Genomic DNA, 12,941 nt, shown 5'->3' with positions numbered 1-12,941 from the left:
AGAGGTCAGTGGATTGAATGTCATGATGGAGACAAGACAAAGGTCCCTGAGGACTGCTGAACAGTGGCAAGGAGATTCTAGACTGTTCATTAAAGACCTTGGAGGAGGGGTTGTTATAGGAAAACCAGCATGTATCTGAGGATTTTGTGGATGGAAATGGATTGCTGAAGAGTGTTCTGAAGAGATAAGGAGGTTGGGGAAGAAAAAGCACAGCTTTTGATCAGTAGAACATCCTTGTGGAGCCGCAGGTGTGATAGATGTTAGGAACTGACCAGGGAAGGTGCAGAGGATTTGATGTCTTTGGGGTGAACAAACGGAAGGAGATGATGATGATGAAAAAAAAGCAATGTTCCTGCCACCAGAAATGTGGAGCCTCATTATTTCCATTGGTACATTTTAAAGGGGTAAAATATGTACATTTTGAAGGTTATCCTGGCTCCATGAGTTCACACTTCTTATCTGCATTTTGTTAGCTTCTTGTGACTACTGAGATTATGACTTTTCCCCATCTACTGGAGTTTTAGTGTTTCTACTTACTCTTGAATAAACAATTAATATGTTAGGATTATTAAACTCTTCTCTGCTATTTGTTACAGTTTTTCCCCCTAAATTTACTTTTTAATTGTGGATATAGGGAGGAGTTTTATTAATACCCAAAATAAAGTTAGATATAGAACTTGTAAGCTTTTAAGCAGGACATCTATATTTTTCCTTTGCTATTTCTTTCATTAATTTGAAATTTAAAACATTCTCCCAGAGCCAAATACTTGATTAAAATTGATTATGTTAATTTTTATTATACATTTTAAGGCTATTGTGACATTTAGTATGTTACTTTTTTGTTACTCCAAAGTTTCTCTTATATTCAGTGGTAGGTGGTTTTCTGTAATTTTCTTTGTAAATAGCCACCCTTGAGGAATTAGCTTTCTCATTGATTCTAAGCTACAGTATGACATCAATCAGATCACAAATTTAACAATATGGTCTGCTGAACTGATACCTGTGGCTCCAACATACCACTGCCTCTTCTGAGTCATTACTCCCTATTTAGAGAACTCCATCTTTGTTTAATTTGCCTTGGTGAACTTTGGAATTATTTCATCAAGTTACCCTCAGAACTAGTCAGGTTTATGATAAGAATAAAATTAAATTCATGAATTAATCGTATATAATTTAAAATCATGTAGTGTATATTATGCTTCTCTATCCCAAGAATATTTCAAAATGTGTGCAATATTTTATAGTTTTTTCCCATATAATTTTCCACATTTCTCTTTCTATGGTATTTATAATGTCATTCCCTGTACTTTTATTGTTTATGCAATTTCATGAAACTAGTTAGTCCTAGATACATGGAATATGTACATTGTCTTATGTAAAGTTACTTTGCAGGACCAGTGCTAACAATCTCATATGGAAGTTGGTTGATCATAAAGCCAAATTGGCTTTCACAGCCTATATATTTAAAGAAAACTTTTTATTAAATTATAGTAGATTTACAATGTTGTGTTAGTTTACTATATATAAATATATAATATATAAATAAATATATATATTTATAAATAAACAAATATATAATATATATATATTTATATATAGTAGTATGTATCTATTAATTTTAAGCTCCTAATTAATCTGTCCCCTCTCCTCCATCCTTACCTTTCCCCTTTGGTAACCATAAGCTTTTTTTAATGTCTGAAATTGTTTCACTTTTAGTACATTGCCATAGTACTTTCATAATTCAATTTTTCTACTTTATGGATAATTCCACTGTAAAATTCTCAGATTTCTGCTTAACATTCTAAAAAAATATTCTGGAAAAATATATTCAATTTGATTATAAACCAATTGACTCCACATTTCAGGGTAAAGTCAATTATTTGTGTTTTTTAATCAAATTTTTTATTGAAGTATGATTGATATACAATGTTGTGTTAATTCCTGTTGTACAGCAAAGAGATTCAGCTATGCACATATATGCACACACATTCTTTTAGAAATTATTTTCCATTATTTTTATCATAGGATATTGAATATAGTAGTACTCTGTGCTATATAATAAGACCTTGTTGTTTATGCATTATATATATAAAACCTTACATCTACTACGTCCCACTTCCTCCCCCTCCGACCCACTCCCCCTTGGCAACCACCAGTCCATTTTATATGACCCTGTTTCTGTTTCATACATAGGTTTATTTGTGTTATATTTTAGATTCCACATATAAGTGATGTCCGGTGGTATTTGTCTTTCTCTTTCTGATTTACTTCACTTAGTACAGTAGTATCTAGTTGCATCCATGTTGTTACAAATGGCATTATTTCATTCTTTTTTATGGCAGAGTAGTATTCCATTGTATATATGTACACATCTTCTTTATCCATTCATCTGCCAGTGGACATTTAGCTTGTATCCTTGTCTTGGCTATTGTGACTAGTGCTGCTCTAAACATAGGCATGGATTTATCTTTTTCAATTATAGTTTTGTCTGGATATATGCCCACAAGAGGGATAGCTGAATCATAAGGTAATTCTGTTTTTAGTTTTCTGAAGAACTCCATACTGTTTTCCACAGCAGATGCACCAGCTTACATTCCCACCAACAGAGTTAATGCACCAGCCTACATTCCCACCAACAGTGTAGGAGGGCACCCTTTTCTCCATACCCAGCATGTGTTGTTTGTAGACTTTTAATTATGACCATTCTGACTGGTGTGGTGTTGTATCTCACTGTAGTTTTTTTTTTTTTTAACTATGAAATATTGTAATTAAAAACAAACGAATTATATTAAACTGTATAATATTATACAATCTATGCCAAAGTTTAAATTGAATTTTGACTTGCATTTCCCTAGTAATTAGTGATGTTGAGCATCTTTTCATTTACTTGTTGGCCATCTATATTTCTTCTTTGGAGAAATGCCCATTTAAGTCTTCTGCCCATTTTTTGATTTGGTTGTTTGTCTTTTTGTTGAATTGTATGAGCTGTTTATATGTTCTGAAAATTAAGCCCTTGTCAGTTGCCTCATTTGAAAATATTTTGTCCCGTTCTGTAGGTTGTATTTTGTTTTGTTTATGGTTTATAAGTTTGATTAGGTCCCATTTACTTTTACTTTCATTTCTATTGCCTTGGAATACTAAGAAAGCATGGGTACAATTTATGTCAGAGAATGTTTTGTCTATGATTCCTTCTAGGAGTTTTACAGGGTCGTGTCTTATGTTTAACACTTTAAGCCATTTTGAATTATTTTTATGTATTAAGAGAGTGTATTTTAACTACATTGATTTACTTGTGGCTGTCCAACTTTCTCAACACCATTTGCTGAAGAGATTGCTTTTTTCCCATGTATATTCTTGCTTTCTTTGTCAAAGATCAATTGGTTGTAGTTGTGTTGGTTCACAGACTGTATGTTTTTAAGCTGTTTTCAAAAACTCTTTTAAGACAAATACTGCATTGTAAAAAGTATTACAGAGAATCCTTGTGTACCCTTCACTCAGGTACCCCCAAAGATAATTGCTAGTATAACCATGGTACATTATCAAAATCAGGAAATTTGTATTGGTGCACCTCAACTATAACCTTTATTTGGGTTTACGACCAATATTTCTTTAAATCATTAAATAGAAGAGAAGAGAATGGGCTAAGAATATGAGTACACCGTGGGTAATAAGGGTATGTGGCTTTATGAGAGTAAAGTGTCAGGGCTATGACCAGAAAGGTTTTTAAAATATTTTGCTAGACCCTGTTATCAGTTGTAATAATCTTTTTTGGTGTTTGAAAATATTTGCACACAGGCATCTCTGCCCTGTTTCCAAGGCACAACCCCTCAGGAGGAGAGTATGACCCTTCCTGGCTGCACGCCTCGGCATCATTTTCCATGCTTCACAATTTAGTTGTTAGATGCCAAGTTTCAGCTGGACAATATCTTAAGTTCCAAATATTTTACACAACGGGTAACTAGGATAATTATTTCAGAACATATTAACTTCAAAATTGGAAGGTCTATGAGATAATTTGGATGGAGAGAGTTAGGTGACTGGCCAAAATCAGACAGGTCGTTCTGATTCTGACACACATATTTTGGCATATAACAGTGTTTTGATTGAACAAACACTTCTGCTTACAGTGTGTGCAAACGAGGGTAAATCATCTTTAATTTGTCCCCCTGTGACTTCTAGTAGGGAAGGTGTTCGTACATTTGAAACAATGACATTCTTATTTTATAAAGGTTATGATGGTGGAATTTACAGATGTTACAGGAGGTTTTCACAGTAGAGGGCCTGGACATCTGGACAGAATCAGTGGTGGTCTCACAGGCAAATGAATGACTCTTGACCTGAGTCTTGCAGGCGATCCAGGAGTGCTCAGGTGGATCAGACATGGAAGGCATACAGACTGAAGTGAGGGCTCAGAGAAATGAGAGACAGTAGCCTTGGGGACATAAGAGGGTGCTGAGAATTTTCTTCTCTTTACCAGTGCATTTTTTGGGGGGAGAATTTATACAAATAGTGAAGAAAAATATAACAGTAAAATGTAAAAAGAAGTCAGAAGAGAGAATAGGCTGAGATTGGAGTGCTGCCTTTTGGGCATTCCAAACAGAACTCGTCATTACCACTTGCCTAGAACAAAAGCAAATTCACTAATGAAGAGGACTCATGCACCTCGGAAATCTTACAAATGAATCATCTAATTGTCATCAAATACTTGACTGCAAGCTTTCCGGTAGAGCTGGATTCCTCATGACAGAAATATCCCAGCCCTGGCATTAATACACCACTGTACTCGCATTCACTCCACTGCCTCAGTCTGTTGTTTCACAGCCAGAATAAATGAATAGTAATCACCCAGGACACAGGGATTGTTGGAGATTCGGCATACAATGAAGGCAGAACAAACCCCATACCACAGGCATACCCACAGCTCAGACCCATAGGCATCTCTGAGGCCCAGGGAGACAGGGAGCTATTCCAGCCCTTGGCAAGGGCCCTGAGTTAATAAATAAAGTGATTCACCATTTAATCCCTCACCACCTGCATTCCCATGAACACTTCAGATAGTAAAAGGAGCTTGCTTGGGGACTGTTGTGGGAGAAGTCCTGATGATGGCATATGCTTCTCCCAATTTGCACAGTGAGGTCCCCCCACCCTCTTATAACTATGCCTCTGCATACCCCGGAGCTTATGGTGTGTAGACCTAGTGATTTGGCTACTGACAGCAGGTTGCACCCAGATACTTCCTGTGTGTGGCTGATCACTCAGAGAGATCACTCTTCTTCACCTCCTCCTAGAAACTAACCCTGTTCAATTGTGGTTAGAATTTTTAAATACTGAGGACAATAATTCCAGTGAATATTGTCTTCCCAAAATCACTTGCTGCTGCTGCTAAGTCGCTTCAGTCGTGTCTGACTCTGTGCGATGCCACAGATGGAAGCCAACCAGGCTCCCTCATCCCTGGAATTCTCCAGGCAAGAATACTGGAGCAGGTTGCCACTTCCTTCTCCAATGCATGAAAGTGAAAAGTGAAAGGGAAATCGCTCATTCGTGTCTGACTCTTAGCGACCCCATGGACTGCAGCCCACCAGGCTCTGCTGCCCATGGGATTTTCCAGGCAAGAGTACTGGAGTGGGGTGCCATTGCCTTCTCTGCAAAATCACTTGAGGAGAGACTAAAAATCCACTCTAAACACACTATAACATTCTTTTTTGGGACTATCTTTGCGGAATACTATAGAGCTTTTTTGCCGATGCTGGTGGTAGGTCAAGGGTTTGGAAGAGAAGTACAGAGATGAAGCTGAGAACTCCCACCCCACCCCCCACCATGCCCCTTGCACTGAAGACCTCTATCGCTGCCTCTGAGTCACCAAAACTTATCTCCTCACCCTCCTGGAGACTAGAGACCTTACCTCTTGTGCTCTTGATTCTTCTCCCTCTGCCTTATCCTATGCCAAAGTTCTGGTATGAAGAGGAAATTCTCCACCATAAGACCTGAGGCTGCAGAAGGGTACCCTGGAACATGTAGGCCAGTACCAATAGGAATCTGACTATCCAGAGTCCGGGAGAAGGAATAATTGGCCCTAATCAGAGAAACTGAAGGCAACTGTGAGTCCCCTCATCCCTACTCAGTAATTTGCTCTTGGATTTTGCCACCTAGTCTTAGGTTTCTATTGTATCATTTTTTCTCTCCAAGGCTCAGCCACCTACTTAGGGCCAGGCTTGCTTCTTTTTTCCCTCCTGACTGGAGAATCTCTATCTAGTTTTAGGATCTCTTTGACAATGATCCAAACATCTTGTTTATGGTGTAAACATGGAAGCCTGAGATCTGCAAAACTCAGGCTCTTGAAATCCAGAAGCCTCTGAACTGCTTTTATGGCATGCTGATTTGCTCTAGAAAGCAATGCCGCTGCTGACTGAAAGGGTTTCGGAAGTGCAAGGGGTACAAATAACTGGGGAGATGATATCTCAGAATACCATCCCACAGCTCCTGTACTCTGGAAAGTAAACTTCTCTGTCCTTGGATGCTACTAGTATGTTGAAGACTCTTATACTAACACATAAAAAGGGACATAAATATTGAAATAAAATAAAATAAACATTATTTGCTGGTCACATGAGTACCTAGAAAATCTAAAATAATCAATTTAGCAACTATTATTTTCATACTTCAAAATATAAGAGTGGCATTATAAAGGATTCACAAACCAGTAGTTTCTTTTTTTAGTACTCTAACTACCATCGGTAAGAAGAAGTGAAGTTAAACAAATTCTATTCACAGTAATAGAAAATAAGATGGATCTATGTTGATGATTTCAGGGACTTGAATTCATTTCTTAAATGTTAATTACTATATGGCACATACAGTATTATCCCTATTTTTCTAAGAAGCACCTTGAATGTCAAAAGCCACTTTGCTGCTAAGTTTCTGTGTTACCAGATCTTGGAATCAGTAAAGCAGCAGAACCTGATAGCTGCCTAGATGCTAAAAACAAATAAAGGACCAACCACCCCCCACAACACATCTCTGTAAAATGGAACATAATAAAATTGAGGGAACAAAAGGACTAGGACTACCTGTTTAGAAAATGTCTATATCAAATCTGACAGGTTAAGGGAAAAAGATAAAGAGTATAAAGAGCTTATTTTTCAAATGCATAAGCACTCTTAAGAACACTGTAGTTTAGTGTGTAGAGAACAAACAAACAAAAGTACATATGCAATTAACAGAGAAATGATTGAAAAGTGCACATCATTTATAGTATTCCAAAAATCGCTAATGTACAAAGCCTGTAGAAATCATTTTGCAGCTATTAAAGAAGCAAAATGAAAATTTATGGTAATAGAACTTGAAGCTGGCCAGTGCATGGTCCTGCTGGCACAATTATTCATTGCTGGTGGAGTTTGAAGTGGAAAGAACTCTTTTGAATGGCATTGCAGACATATTTAGTAAGGGCCATAAAAGTATTCATGTGTCTTGACCCAATAATTTCTGACCCTGTGCATTTATTCTAAGGAACTATTTGCCAGGGAAAGACTCCACATTTGTACAGATAGGTTTGTTGCAATGGAGAGAAGCATAGCAGTCCAGTATATGCACTGAGAAGCCAGATGCCCTTGTAGCCTCCCACTCAACTATCCGGTGACCTTGGGCCAGTGATGTGACTTTCTTGTGCCTCAGTTTCTTCAGGCGTCATAGTGTGGCAGCCTAAATTGTGGGTTGTTGTGAGGATCAAATGAGTTAAATGTGGAGCACTTAGAAAATGTCTGGCATGTCGCCGGCACTCTGTTGTATAAACTATAATTATAAGCAAAAATTTAACAAAAGAAATCAGCTTAACTACCCCACATTAGGAGAGTTGTTTAACAACTGTATTGCCCTTGCATGATGCCATTTTATATAACCACGAAGACAGTATTTTGAAGACTCTGATAACTGAAAAACAAGTTTATAATGGAATATTCAGTAAAATAAAGGATAAAAAATTCTTGAATTTGCTGCAATCAAAACCACAAAAAATATCTGAAAGAGGAAAGAGGAAAATTGTTTTGTAAGAGTGGTTGAATGATGGGTGGTTTGCAGTGCATTTAAAAAAATCTTATATTGCCTTTCTTAATTAATAAAAGAAAGCAATATGTAACAAAATGGTTCCTTTAAACACTGCCTTTGGCTTTGACTGCTCTGGTGTGCAAAATCAAGCACACCTAGAATGAGGCTGTTCAGAAAACATCAGGAAGATGCGGGTGACAGGCTGAGTATTGACAACAGCAGCGGCAGCAACAGCCGCGTGCTGCCCCGCACCCCGGAAGCTCTGCGCCTTTCACCACGGGGGTCACGTGACCCCTCTTGCCGGATCACCTCCCTTTTAGTCAAAGTGAAATATTTTTGTTTTTTAAAAAATTAATGGTTTTAATGTCTTTTTTTTTTTAATAGGTTTATTGAAGTGTAATTGATACACAAAAATCTCCTCATATTTAATGTATGAATTCAGGCATATGTGTACACCTCTGACGCCATTGCCACTATCAAGGTTAAAAACATATCCATTGCCTGCAAGAGTTTCCTCCTGTACCCCCTTCCCCGACTTTAAAATTATTGTGGTAAGAATGATAAGGGAGAATGGGGAATTGTTGTTCAACATGTATAAAGTTTCAGTTAGACAAGATCAACAAGTTCTAGAAGTCTGCTCTATGACATACTGCTTACAGTTAACACTGGATTATACAGTATAAAGCTGTTAAGAGGGGAAACACTTTATTTTTCATTGAAAATATCTTAAGGGTCTTGGAAACCTGCTGTTATTGAAGATTTACAGTCAAAAGTCAAAATATTCCTTCTTGAGGAATAGATGGGCAATGAGGTGATTGAATTTTAGAGATTTGGCCTGACATTGTCTGGGGATGCGGGTGGGGGTGTGAGGGTGACATTGCACGAGAATGAAGGCTGAAACTGTCAGACTAGTTTATGAGAATAATTAAGGTGAAGATATTCTAGAATAGTTGTCAAAATGCTGGTATTTTAGATAGTAATGGTCTATTACTGATCTGTTACTTCCCTTATGTGTGGAATCAGGACAATAAAGGTGCCTTACTCTATGAGTTTTATAGGATGAAAAAAATAATGGAAATGATGTCAGTATCTGACATCTAGTAAATATTCCATAAATGTTCTCACTTCTGATGTATGTAGACTGCAAGGAGGTTAGGTATGCAGGAGCATAATAGAAAGCAGGAAATTACTCACTGTCATCAGGAGTAAAATTAACCTTACAAAAGTGGCCATTTCTTCCCCAGCTCCTCCCTTTTGATGGCATTCCTGTGGTTCTCAGCTCATCAGTTCATGCAGCATCACTAATTCTCAGAAAAGGATGCTTTTCACTGAGGCTAATGAGGTGACAAAGAAGAGGACTCAGTGGTTGGTTTCCCAGTTGGGGGCAAAACCTAGTTTGTCTGACCTCTCAGAGTGTCTTTTCCTGACTCCAGATAAAGCTGTTGCTAGTAAGGCTAATGACCTTGGTCCTATTGAATGTCAGAATGTATCCTTCACAAGTCAGGAAGTCTCTTCCATCAAAATCACAGTATCCAGAATGCTGGGATCCATTGGACCAGATTAAAGTGGCTTGTTTCAATATTCCTTAGCACCAATGATAGTGGCAAATACACTTGGCTGACAATGAAAAGATCTATGTAAAAGTACTACAACGTGGTTTCCAATGGTCACAGATTGAAATTGGAAACCTATTGAATACTGAATAAAATGGATGAGGCAAAGAGAATAAGTGAGAAATATGCAGAGTGGGAGCCTGTTGGTGAGACTTTGACCCTAGACAGAGAGCAAAGTGGGGCCAGGTTTCAGGTCATGCCAGTTCTTTCTTTCATCACTGAGATGATCCCCACCTCCCCACCACAAAAAAATATGCTGAAGAGAAGGGCCCTGTATTTATTGTTTGATATGTTAGGAACAAGATTTGTGGCCCCAATAAGATCGATTGAATCAGTTCCCGTACTCATTTAACAAATACGTGCATCAGCTATGAGCCAGTGCTCCAGGGATATAGTAACAACAAAGACCAACCTGTGCTATCATAAAAAAAAGCATTTTATTTGGAGGGACAAATAATTAACAGGCCAACAAATCCATATATAATATCATTTTGGTAGATAAGACTACAAGGGAAAAACAAAGCAGGATGAGAGGGAGAGTGACAGGTCATAAGAAGGCAGTTTCAGATGGAGTGTTTGGGGAACCCTCTGAGGTTATCACATTTGCACAAAGCATTACATGAAAACAGGAAGTGAGATATGAGATTGAGGTGAATCACAACAAAAAGTCAAGTTGGCTGTACCTTCCAAATATATCCAGAATCCAGACTTTTTTTTGCCACCTAACTCTCTGGACCAAGTAACCATTATTGTCCTGTGAATTACCCATTGGCCATCATACTGATCTCCCTTCTTTACCCTCCCCCTGGACCAACATAATCTATTCTCAACATAGTAGCCTGGGTATGTCTTTAAAACTCTAAGTCATATAATTTCATTTTGGTGCTGAAAATCTTGAATGGCTCCTCATTTCTTTCAGTGTCAAATTCCAAATTCTTATCAAGGCCCACAAGACCTGACATGAGCTGCGTTTGTTTCCTGCGGATCTGTGGACAGGGATGACTGCCCTGCATGATACAGGAATGAGCACTTTCCTCCACTGTTGTCCTAAACCTGGAGAAACAGAGGCTTCTGTTGAGACTATCCAGTTGTCTGGGCTTGTTGTTGACTCTGGACAGGAGACTGACTTTGACTCTGACTTTGAGGAGGCTGGGAACAGTGGAGACTGTAACAAGAGCTTGGACTAAGATGGATACTTGTCTTTCAGTCTCCCTACTGGAAGATGATGAGAGAATTTGGTAAATGGCAAAGGGTGAAGCCCAATGTATTATTAAAAATATAACTACCATACGAGCTCATAATTTTACTTCTGGGTATTTATCCAAAGGAAACAAAAACACTAACTCAAAAAGGTATCTGCAGCCTCATTTCATAAAAGCATTATTTACAATAGCCAAGACACAGAAATAAACTAAGTGTTCATCACCAGATGAGCAGATAAAGGAAGTTGTGGGGACATATATAATGTGGATTAGTGCTTGCATGCTCAGTCGCTCAGTCATGTCTGATTCTTTGTGACCCCATGGATGGTAGCCCACCAGGCTCCTCTGTCCATGGAATTTTCCAGGCAAGAATATTGGAGTGGGTTGCCATTTCCTACGCCAGGGGGCAGTCCCGACCCAGGGATTGAACCTCTGTCTCCTGCATTGGCAGGTGTGTTCTTTACCACTGTGCCCCCTGGAAAGCCCCATATGGATTATTACCCACCATAAAAAATGGAAATACTACCATTTGTTACAATGTGGATAGACTTTGATGGCATTACGCTAAGTAAAATAAGACAGAGAAAGACAAGAACTGTACGATTGTTCTTCTAGTGTGGAATCTGAAACAAAAACAAACCCAAAACCCTCCATCAAATTCATAGAAAAAAAATCAGATTTGTGATTATCAGAGGTAGGGGTTGGGAGGAGAGCAAATCAAAGCAAGGTGATCAAAAGGTACAAACTTCCAGTTATAAGGTACAGTCCTTGGAATATATTGTTCAACACAATGACTGTAGTTAACACTGCTCAATGATGTATAGGAAAATAAAGAGAGAAGATCCTAAGAGTTCTCATCACAAGTAGAGATTTTTTTTCTTTTTTAAAAATTGTATCTAAATGAGATAATGAATGTTAATTAAACATATGGTAGTAATCATTTCACAGTATATGTACATCAAACCATCATGCTGTGCACCATAAATTTATACAGTGACGTATATCAGTATTTTCAGTAAAACTGGGAAAAATCCTCAAAAGACCAACTCCCAAATAGTGATCTAGTCAGTGCAGCTAAAACACGCAGTCCCCAGTATTAACATTTTAAAACAATAGATGCTTATTTTGGGATCATGAAAAATCCAAGGACTGGTGATGTGTTCATTGTAGTCATCCTTTAGTATTTGTGGAGTGTTGGTTCCAGGACCTCCTGTGGATACCAAAATCATTTCTAGATTATTTATAGTGCTGAGTACAATGTAAATGTTGCATAAATAGTTGCTGGGGTGTGGCACATTCAAATTTTGCCTTTGGGAACTTTCTGGAATTTTTTTTCTATTGTTTTCTATCTGCAGTTTGTTGAATCTGTGGATGTGGAACCCACAGATATAGAGGGCCAACTGAATGCTTGTTCTGATATCTGCTAGAGGCCAGAGATTCTCTCCAGCTGTGGAATGAGGAAGAAACAGGGACGATGTAGAGGACAGCACAGAACAGTCTGGGGACTTGGGCTGAAAGGAACATACTTTACTCTCTGTACATACCCTGGCCAGAGCTGGTCACATGCTCCACCTAGATACAAAAGGGTATGGGGATGCGGTTTGCCCATATTCCTAGGAAGAGAAGGTTTCCATGAGGATCTGGTTATGTTCTACCATACCTGGGAGAGCTGGATCTTGAAACATGAGTTGGGTATAATTCTAGGCAGAGAAAATGACCTCACAGGGCAGGGTTCATATCGGCACCAACGAAATCAAGGCATATTGGGGGATTTGAAAGGTGTTCCTTTTGACTTGAGAACAGAGCTTTGTGGGAGAAAGTAGAAGGTTAGTATCTGAGAGGTGGCAGAGGTTACACCATCTGGGGCCTTCTGTGCCATGCTAGGCTGTTTGGAATTTGTCCTATAATAAAAGAGGAGAGGCCATTGAGTGACTTTAAATAAAGGACTGTCGCATTTAGAGGGACATTTTGGAAAGTCATTCTGGCATGGAGGACAAAACCTGAGGCAAGGATGCTGGTCACGAGATGATTTTTTCTAGTGATAATTCCCTGTCTCAAGGATTCTCAAACTGCACTTATACCAGCA

This window comes from Bos grunniens, chromosome 28 (assembly GCF_055505025.1).
Source record: "Bos grunniens cultivar Pamir isolate PY7600 chromosome 28, Bosgru_T2T1.0, whole genome shotgun sequence".
NCBI lineage: Eukaryota > Metazoa > Chordata > Mammalia > Artiodactyla > Bovidae > Bos > Bos grunniens.
This window is presented reverse-complemented; position numbering follows the sequence as displayed.